This window comes from Tupaia chinensis, unplaced genomic scaffold, assembly GCF_000334495.1.
Source record: "Tupaia chinensis unplaced genomic scaffold, TupChi_1.0 Scaffold000048_1, whole genome shotgun sequence".
Taxonomy (NCBI): Eukaryota; Metazoa; Chordata; class Mammalia; order Scandentia; family Tupaiidae; genus Tupaia; species Tupaia belangeri.
This window is the reverse complement of record NW_006159506.1, coordinates 5,720,659-5,729,073: the sequence shown is the minus strand read 5'-3', so window position 1 is coordinate 5,729,073 and position 8,415 is coordinate 5,720,659. Positions and strand designations below refer to the sequence as shown.

The window sequence follows — 8,415 nt, the reverse complement described above, 5'->3', positions numbered from 1 at the left end:
CCATCGCCCCGCCCCTCCCCCGAGGAGGCCGCGCCCCTTCCTCACCCCGCCCGCGCCGGCGCGGGCCCGCTCAGCCAGCCCAGGACCGTCCGCGTGCGCGTGCGCGTGCGCGTGCGGCTCTCTTTAGCAAAGCGGAGGAGCGAAGGCTGCTTTGAGGCCGCCTGCGGTTCCCCAGAACGCTCGGGTTCGCCCTGCAGGGCTCCCGCACCGCCTCAAAGCCGGGGCCCTCCGCCCCCCTTCCCCCAGTGCCTACTCCACTGAGCGCCACCGGGAACGCTGCAAAGTCAAACTCAGCTCATCTCAGCCCACACAAAGACCCCGGGATTTCAACCCCAGGAAGAAAAGTGCTGCCGTCAGCAGCTTGTAGGAAAGTGACAGAAGTGGGTGGGGCTGCCACCTGAATGAGCCGGGTTCTTGGCCCGATCTCAGATTTGATTTGGGGACTGGGCTCACAGGTGCGATGCACCCTTGGCCTGCTATCTCTGCTGGACCTTAACTCCCTGGGACAGGAAGGATCAAAGCAGCCTCATCTGAACGAGAAGCCTTGTAGGACAGGCTGGCGTCCGGCTTCACCCTAACTCCTCCTGGCTTCAAACACAAAGGACACAACACACCCGCTGTGGCTGAACCCGGCCTGTGGAATGGCTGGGACGCACCCCCTGGGCTGGCCCTTCACAGTGCACACCTGCACACACACACCTCCTGGCCATGGTAAGGAAGGTTTCAGCCCTGCCCCGAGGATAGGAAGCTAAATTAGGGAGAATCGCGGGATTGCCTCCTGGTAGTCCTTGGTTCCCCCAAATGCAGGAAACCCCAAACAGGAAAGCACTCACCACTCACCTGTCATTATTCCGCACCAGCCTTAGGTTCAGTCACGTGGGAACCGTTAACCTCGGTTTCCTTCCAAAACCTGTTCTTCCAGCCACCTAAATTTGACACATGGATTGGGACCAGCAGATGGTGTAATGCTCATGTCACTGGACCCCTACGTAGTTTGAAGTGGGAGTTTGATTCCCAGGCCTGAGGCTTAAGCTCACACCAGGTGCGTGTGTGTGCGTGTGTTCAAAATCCCTAGAGGAAAATGAAGGAGAAGGGATTGAAGGGTGGCCTTTCCCACTAGGGGGTGATTTCTGTCTCTCTGTCTCTCCAGTGAGCACACACGTCCTATAGCAAAAATCTCTAAAAATATTAAAATTTTGACACAGGCGTGGTGTCTCCCACCTGTTCCCTCATGCCTTTCTTGGGGCTATCATTTCTTTTCGCCACTCTCAGTGTTCACAGCCTCAGCTGACCCAGTGTAGAAGCTTTCTAAAGTCCCCTTTGTTTACATGGCTAGAAAATTAATTTTCCCAAAGCCTGCCTTTAACCATGAGAGTTTGCTGCCCAAACCTAGACCAACACATACCACACTATCACCACAACCCTCCACTCTCCCGAGACCTTAGCCTAGGTGGTAACATGCAAAGCCCTTAGGCTGCCATTTTCAAGGCCTTTTGTGATGTGGTTCCATTATGGCTCATGTCCCTGTGAAACCCATTTGCCACTAGGAATCCAGAGATTCGCTCTAATAATCTGTTAGTCTACAATCCCTATGTCCCCAACACTCCATGCCTCCCCGGCTGGTCTCCTGTGCCCTTGGGAAATTCCAACCAAGAATTACCATGCATTTGGAGCCCACAGGTGGCATGATGGTTAAGGTGCTGGACTCCCGCAAGGCTGAGTATGGTTTGAATCCCAGACCTGGCGGCTTGCTTTTTCACTTTCCCTCTTTCTCTGTCTCTCTGTATCTCTCTTATCAAGTTAAAAAATAAGAACAATAATAGTAATAAATAAATAAAATAAGTCATTTTTTATAAAGAGAATTATACATTCTTGTGGTATCAACTTTTCTCCTTATCCTCATAGAAACACAGTTGGAGGAGCCTCTCAAGTGTTGACTACTTGTTCCTTCACACCCTGAGCCCCTCAGAGCCAGGAAGTGAGGCAGGTGACTTCTTTGCTCACCATTGCTCCTTCCAAACGATTCTCTCCCATTCTCCTTTAAAACCCTCAGCTGCCACTAAATTGATGCCATTGGGCGTGGCACCCTCCACTCTTCCAGTTTCAGGTCTCTCTCTGGTCCATTGAAGACTTTGGTTCTTGGCTTAACAATATTGCTGAGGAGCCCTTTCCTGTCTCCATTCCTGATATGTTCAGCATCCAGGTGGATGGTCCATCTGTCTGTCTCTCGGTAGCTCCCTTCCAAAGGAAAGTACTAGCACATGTCATCACTTGAAACTGCACCACCTGCGAAATCTGTAGTGAAGGCACCCCACCTGCCCTGCAACTCCTGGACAGCCTACACTTCACTTGCTCGAGAAATCCATTTCTGCAAGGCTGCCTCTGAGCTGCCCACTCCACCACCTGCTCACAGTCCCCTTGCAGCCCACCCCACTGGATGTCTTCCCTTGCCTCTTGACTAGATTAGACGCCGTGGATTCTCATGCTTCACTTACTGACTTGCCCATCTTCCCAGATGCTGGTGAACTTCCGCAGTCGGCATCCCTCAACTCATGATTTGAATCATGGAGAATACCTGCACAATCACATTGATAAGATAAGCCCTAAATGAGCGCTCACCCCTGGTCTAAAACTGACCACATGTCCCCAGGCTTTTTTTTTTTTTTTTGCTATAGGGCGCGTGCGCTTGCCAGGAAGACAGAGAGAGACAGAGAGACAGAAAGCGAGAAATCACCCCCCAAGGGGGATGGCCACGCCGCAATCCCTTCTCCTCCATTCTCCTCTCGGGATCTTGGGCATGCACGCACACATGCCCGGTGTGAGTTTAAGCCACCGGGTCCGGGACGTGAACCACGGTCGCCTATGTGGGAGTCCAGCAACATACCCATTACACTAACTGCTGGTCCCTTTGTCCCCATTCTCGACAATCACATCTGAACAGTCATAAACACTCATCAAGAAAACAGTTTCTCTTCTTCTTTAGAGGCATCTTCCAGAACGTTCTGACCAAATTAGAGCAACAGAACGTAAATGTTTCAGTACCTGCCTAAAAGTAGCATTTTTAGTCCAATAATAGGATGCACCTGTTATGGTGGTTGAAATGGTGGCATTTCGGTTTCTGGATGTTCCGTGGGGTTCTCTTCCCAGAGTGACAACACAAGGGGTTCGTAGGACCCTCAGCTGTAAAAAAGGAAAGCTGCAACTTGGTCAGTTACTAGCAACGTCCCCCATTTCAGTTTTCCTGGGGCTTTGTAAATGTTTGCACACGGGGGCTTGCCAGGAACCTCTTGGCTGTTGGTTGCTGTCAGGGTAGGGACAGCCCTCTGAAGACTGTTGATTCGCAATAACAAGACCAGGCAGTGTTTTATCACTAGTAGTAAGACTGACCTCCATGCCTATTTTCTTGGGACAAAGCTGTTATTTTAGGGTTCTCTCTCTATAAAGCCATCCCTTTGAGTAGCAAAATGTGGCGTTTCAGTCATTTCTTCATACATTCATGTAACAAACCTGTATTTAATGTCTGCCCTGCAACAGACCTGCCCTCATTCCTTCCTCCCTCAATACCTCACAGTTGCTAATCCCTCAGCTGAACACCCTCCCTCTGAACAGTTGCAGGTGTGAGTCCCTCACATCCAGGACTTCTTTACTCAAAAGCTCTGTCCCCAGTAAGACCCTCATTTAGAAGGCTCTTTCCACTGCACCCTAATACTTCAGACCCCCTTCCCTGCCTTGTTTTCTCTTTAGCATTTACCAGTCACCAACATTCGGGTTACCAGAAGAGCCACGATGTAGTGTTGCATAGAAAAATATGTCATGACTTTTCCAATGACCCAACAGGACTTCTCTCATTTAGTGGTTATTTCCCTACTACAATGAAAGTTTCATTAGGATAAGGGTTTTTTTTTTTTTTCTGTTTTAGCCATTTCTAGATCCTCTATAACAGTGTCTTCCTCAAACAAGACACAGTAAACATGTGTTTAGTGAATAGCCTGGCCGCTAAGTACACAGAATGGAAGAGGAGATGTAATCCCAGCGAGCAAAGGAGACCAGACATTTTCCATGTGAAGTATCACCCGACCTTCATATAACATTTCACGAAGTGTTCCTCAGAGCAAGACACTACAATAAGAAGGAGTCTGTGATCCAATAAGAGAAACATTGCATAAGATACCTCTAGAGGGACCAGCGGATGAGGTAATGGTTATGTCATTGGACTCCCATGTAGTTGACCATGGTTCAAGTCCTGGACCCTGTGGCTTAAAACTCACGCCAGGTGTGTGTGGGTGTGTGCGTGCATGCCCAAAATTCTGAGAGGAGAACAGAGAAGGGACTGTGTGCGGCCATCCCCCCCAGGGGGTGATTTATCACTTTCTGTCTCTCTGTCTATCTTTGTCTCTTTGACAAATGCATGCATCCTATAGCAAAAACCTCTCTCTAAAAAAAAAAAAAAGAAAAAGATACCTTTAGCAATTCAGAGGGTGCATTCATAGTTCATAGAGAAAATTTTGGAGAACTCTCCATTTACCTTGCCAACCCCTAACGATTCTTCAAGATTCAGTGTATAAACCTTTGACATTCTTTCAGGCTGCCAGCTTCTTTAAACACCCACCCTGTATTTGTGGAGCTTCTCGCCTAACCTCCCCAGTTAGAATAGAGCCCAGACCACTCAATCCTAATGGGGTGAGACTTCCACTGGAAGCTAGATGTGCGAAGAAGCAGGGGTCATGCAAACTTTCACTCCTGCAAAAGTAACAGCAGGGCAGAGGCCTCGGAGCTTCCACTAGTCAAATCTAATGTTCTATCCCAGAGGTGGAACAGCAGAGCTTGTCTCTCACAATTGTGGTCACCTTTGTACTCTGGGAATCTTCCTCACTAGAGTCATAGATCACAGTCCTTCACTAATCACTGCAGTCTGGACCTCTGTGTCTGACACGGACTTTAGCATTCCACACACATAGACCTCACAGGGCACTTTCTGAGTGTTTTAGTCTACGTCAGCTGCTATAACAAAATACCATAGACTGGGTGGCTTATAAACAACAGAGAGGTTTTACTTACAGTTCTGGAGACCGGAAGTCCAAGATTGAGGTGCCTGCAAAGCCAACATCTGGTGAGGGCCTGAGCATGCTGAGTGCACATGTTTTTCTGGTTCATAGATGGTGCCTTTTCACTGCGTCCTCATGTGTTGGAAGTGGGGAGGCAGCACTAGGGAGCCTCTTTTTCTTTTCTTTCTTTCTTTCTTTTTTTTTTTTTAAGAGAGATTTTTGCTATAGGTATGTGTGCTTGCTAGAGAGACAGAAGACAAGAAATCACCCCCAGGGGAGATGGTCACACTACAAACCCTTCTCCTCCATTTTCCTCTTGGGATTTTGGGCACACACGCACACATGCCTGGCATGAGTTTCAAGCCTCCAGGCCTGGGACTTGAACTGCAGTCAGCCATATGGGAGTCCAGCAACGTAACCATTATGTCATCTGCTGGTCCCAAGGGAGCCTCTATTAGAAGGGGCACTGATCCCATTCTTGAGGGCTCTATTCGGGCCTAATCACTTCCTAACAGCACCACCTCCTCATACCACCACATTTCAACATATGAAATTAGGGAGTATGGGGTAGGGGGTGGGGGATGTGGACAAACACTCAGATCAAAGCACTGGGTTCATCTCACAGCCCGACCTTCTCTCCAGAACTCAGCTCTCCAAGCCTAGAGATTCCCACAGGCCAGAACGATCCCAGGAGATCATGTCATTTCTTCAAAAATGGGTTTACTTCTGTTATTGTGACAATTTGCTTTCTTAGTTTTCAGTATAAACGGATGCTTTTCCTAAATTTATAATTCTTATTTTCCAGGAATTGGTGGGAAATAACTGTTTAGAAATAAATTGTGTCCCAGAACCAAGCACCATCACCTAAAAATCCGAAAACATCTTTTTCAAATGAGAACATCATTTTCTAGGTTTATCTATTAAAGCAGATTTATCCCTCCTTTGCTTTTAAGCCACGTGGACCTTGCAAATAGCATATCCTAAACTTGAGAACGGTTAGTCCTTCTCGCATGGTGGATTAAATGGGTTGTACGTGATCGCCTTCACAGTTAAAGAGAGCCCATTTGTGAATTGGTTCTAAGGATTCAGGTAAGGACTGGCTGAGTGGTGCAGCCGTAATGTGCAGCTCAGTGAAGCTGAATCCATGTGAAGGATCACTGGTTCGGTTCTCTGGTCAACCTGGACACACCAGGCATGCGTGTCCTCAATCCTGGTTGGTTAAGAAGGTCGGGGGGAATGACAGCAGGAGACATTACCAAGGATGTTTGTCTTTCTCCCTATCTATCTCTCACTCTTAGGAATGAAATATATTTTAAAGAGAAAAAAAAATAGTTCAAGTGAGAGTTAATGCCCTTATTATCCAGTGAAGGACTTCTTAGCCCTATTGTACAAATAGCTACTTTAGAAATGTCATATCACTTATTATATGTACACTAATTTAGAGTAAATTAACAGCTATCTCTGGGGGGAAGAAAAAAAACAAAAAACTCCTCAATGCTATACAAGTAAATGTCAAAAGAAGCATTCGTTTATTTCTCTTAACTTCCAAAGAATGATGCTTCATTTAACATATATATTCCTTCTTTAATGAGCAGTATCTAAACCTCCCTTGCTTGAGTAAAAACTCCTGACATCAAAGACAATGAAACTAACTCTAAAATTGTTTATAAACAAAGCCCCATATGGAAAACTTTGAAGGATGTCAAAAAAAAAAAAGAAAAAAAAAGGCACCTTACACAAGTATGTTCTTTCTTCTTGCCTTAAATTTTTAGTAAAAAAATAAAAAAATCTCCTTTTAAAGAATTTTAGTCCATATTTAACCTACCCTGCGTATGTCATCATCTTTCTTTTTGAGAGTTTCCTTTTCTTTTTTTTTTTTTTTTTTTTTTTGCTATAGGGCACATGCACTAGCCAGAAAGAGAGACAGAAAGCAAGAAATCACCCCCTCAGGGTGAATGGCCACACTGCAATCCCTTCTCCTCCATTCTCCTCTCGGGATCTTGGGCACGCACGCACACGTGCCCGGCATGAGTTTAAGCCACCGGGTCCAGGCCTCAAACCGCAGTCGACTACATGGGCGTACAGCAACATAGTCATTACGCCAACTACTGGTCCCCCATCATCATCTTCTTTACCCTCTCTTTTTAATCCATTTGTATAAAGACCAAAGGTTTAGACCGTTTAAGAACTGGTTGCACTGAGGCAACAAAATGAACTTAAGGTCTAAATCTTCAGGCTTAAAAATAACAGGAGAACTGTGAAGGCATGTACCTTTCGGCCTACGTTAAAAATTAGTCCTTGAGGGCCAGCAAGTGGCATAGAGGGTAAGGCACTGGACTCCCACATGGCAGATCATGGGTCAAGTCCTAGACCCAGTAGCTTGAAAATCACACTGGGTACGTGTGCATATGTGTCCATAATCCAAAGGGGAGAATGGAGAAGAAGAGACTGTTCTATGGCCATCTCCACCAGGGGTTGGTTTTTCACTTTCCTTCTCTCTCTCTCTTTCTGGCAAGTGCCTGCACCCTAAGGCAAAAACCTAGAAATTAAGAAGAACAACAACAAAAATTTGGCCTCAAAAATGTGAACATCTAATGTTTAGTCAGTTGTGCCTTCTTACTCAGTGTTTCACAACACACATCTCCAGCCTCACACCCATAGGTCAAACATAATGTAAAATCACCCAATGCATTTAATGATGGACAAACCACAGTGATAGAACCCTAGCTTTTCTGCTCCATTAAAAACAACCCCTGCATTTTTCATAAACACAGTGGTGTGATTTCTGTCCTTCCAGCCCACTCCTGACACCCACAGTAGCATCTTCCCTTGTAACAAAGGACAAAAGTCAGGCAGGATGTTGCATTGCTGCGTGGAGCCAGGCAGCTGCTGGGGACACCCCTTCCCCCCAGGGAGAGCTGCACGTCGACAGTGGTGGTGGCTCACATCTGGATCACCGAGGCTTGCCGAGTCTGGAATTTCTGACTTACGGGACTGTCCCTGCCAAAGACTTTTGGCAAAGTTTTGTCTGCAAAATACACACAATCATGAACCCCTCATATGAGAAATGCCCTACACCCTGGAAACTTCTGTTGGCAGAAGTAAAGGAAGAAATCCACTCTCCCTCCCACCAAAAAAAAAATGTTTCTACTACAATTCTAAACTTTGTTCCTTTTGTCTTGTGTACAGTAAGAGCTGCGGGCTGTTGTTTTGTTTTGTTTTGTTTTGTTTTGGAGAGGGTTTTTTTTTTTTTTTCTATAGGGCACATGCACTCGCCAGAAAGAGAGAAGAGAAGAGACAGAAAGCAAGAAATCACCCCCAGGGTGGATGGCCACGCCACAATCCCTTCTCCTCCATTCTCCTCTTGAGA

The 8,415-nt window shown here is 46.6% G+C and overlaps 1 long non-coding RNA gene across 1 annotated transcript; it reads right to left on the bottom strand.

Annotated features, from left to right (window-relative positions):
* Positions 1–92: 92 nt before the first annotated feature.
* LOC106735786 (uncharacterized) lies at positions 93–3,794 on the bottom strand. The gene is made up of 3 exons (XR_001371018.2): positions 3,084–3,794; positions 2,496–2,575; positions 93–926 (listed from the first exon to the last, which is right to left on the bottom strand). It is a non-coding gene; the product is annotated as an uncharacterized LOC106735786 (long non-coding RNA).
* Positions 3,795–8,415: the final 4,621 nt, after the last annotated feature.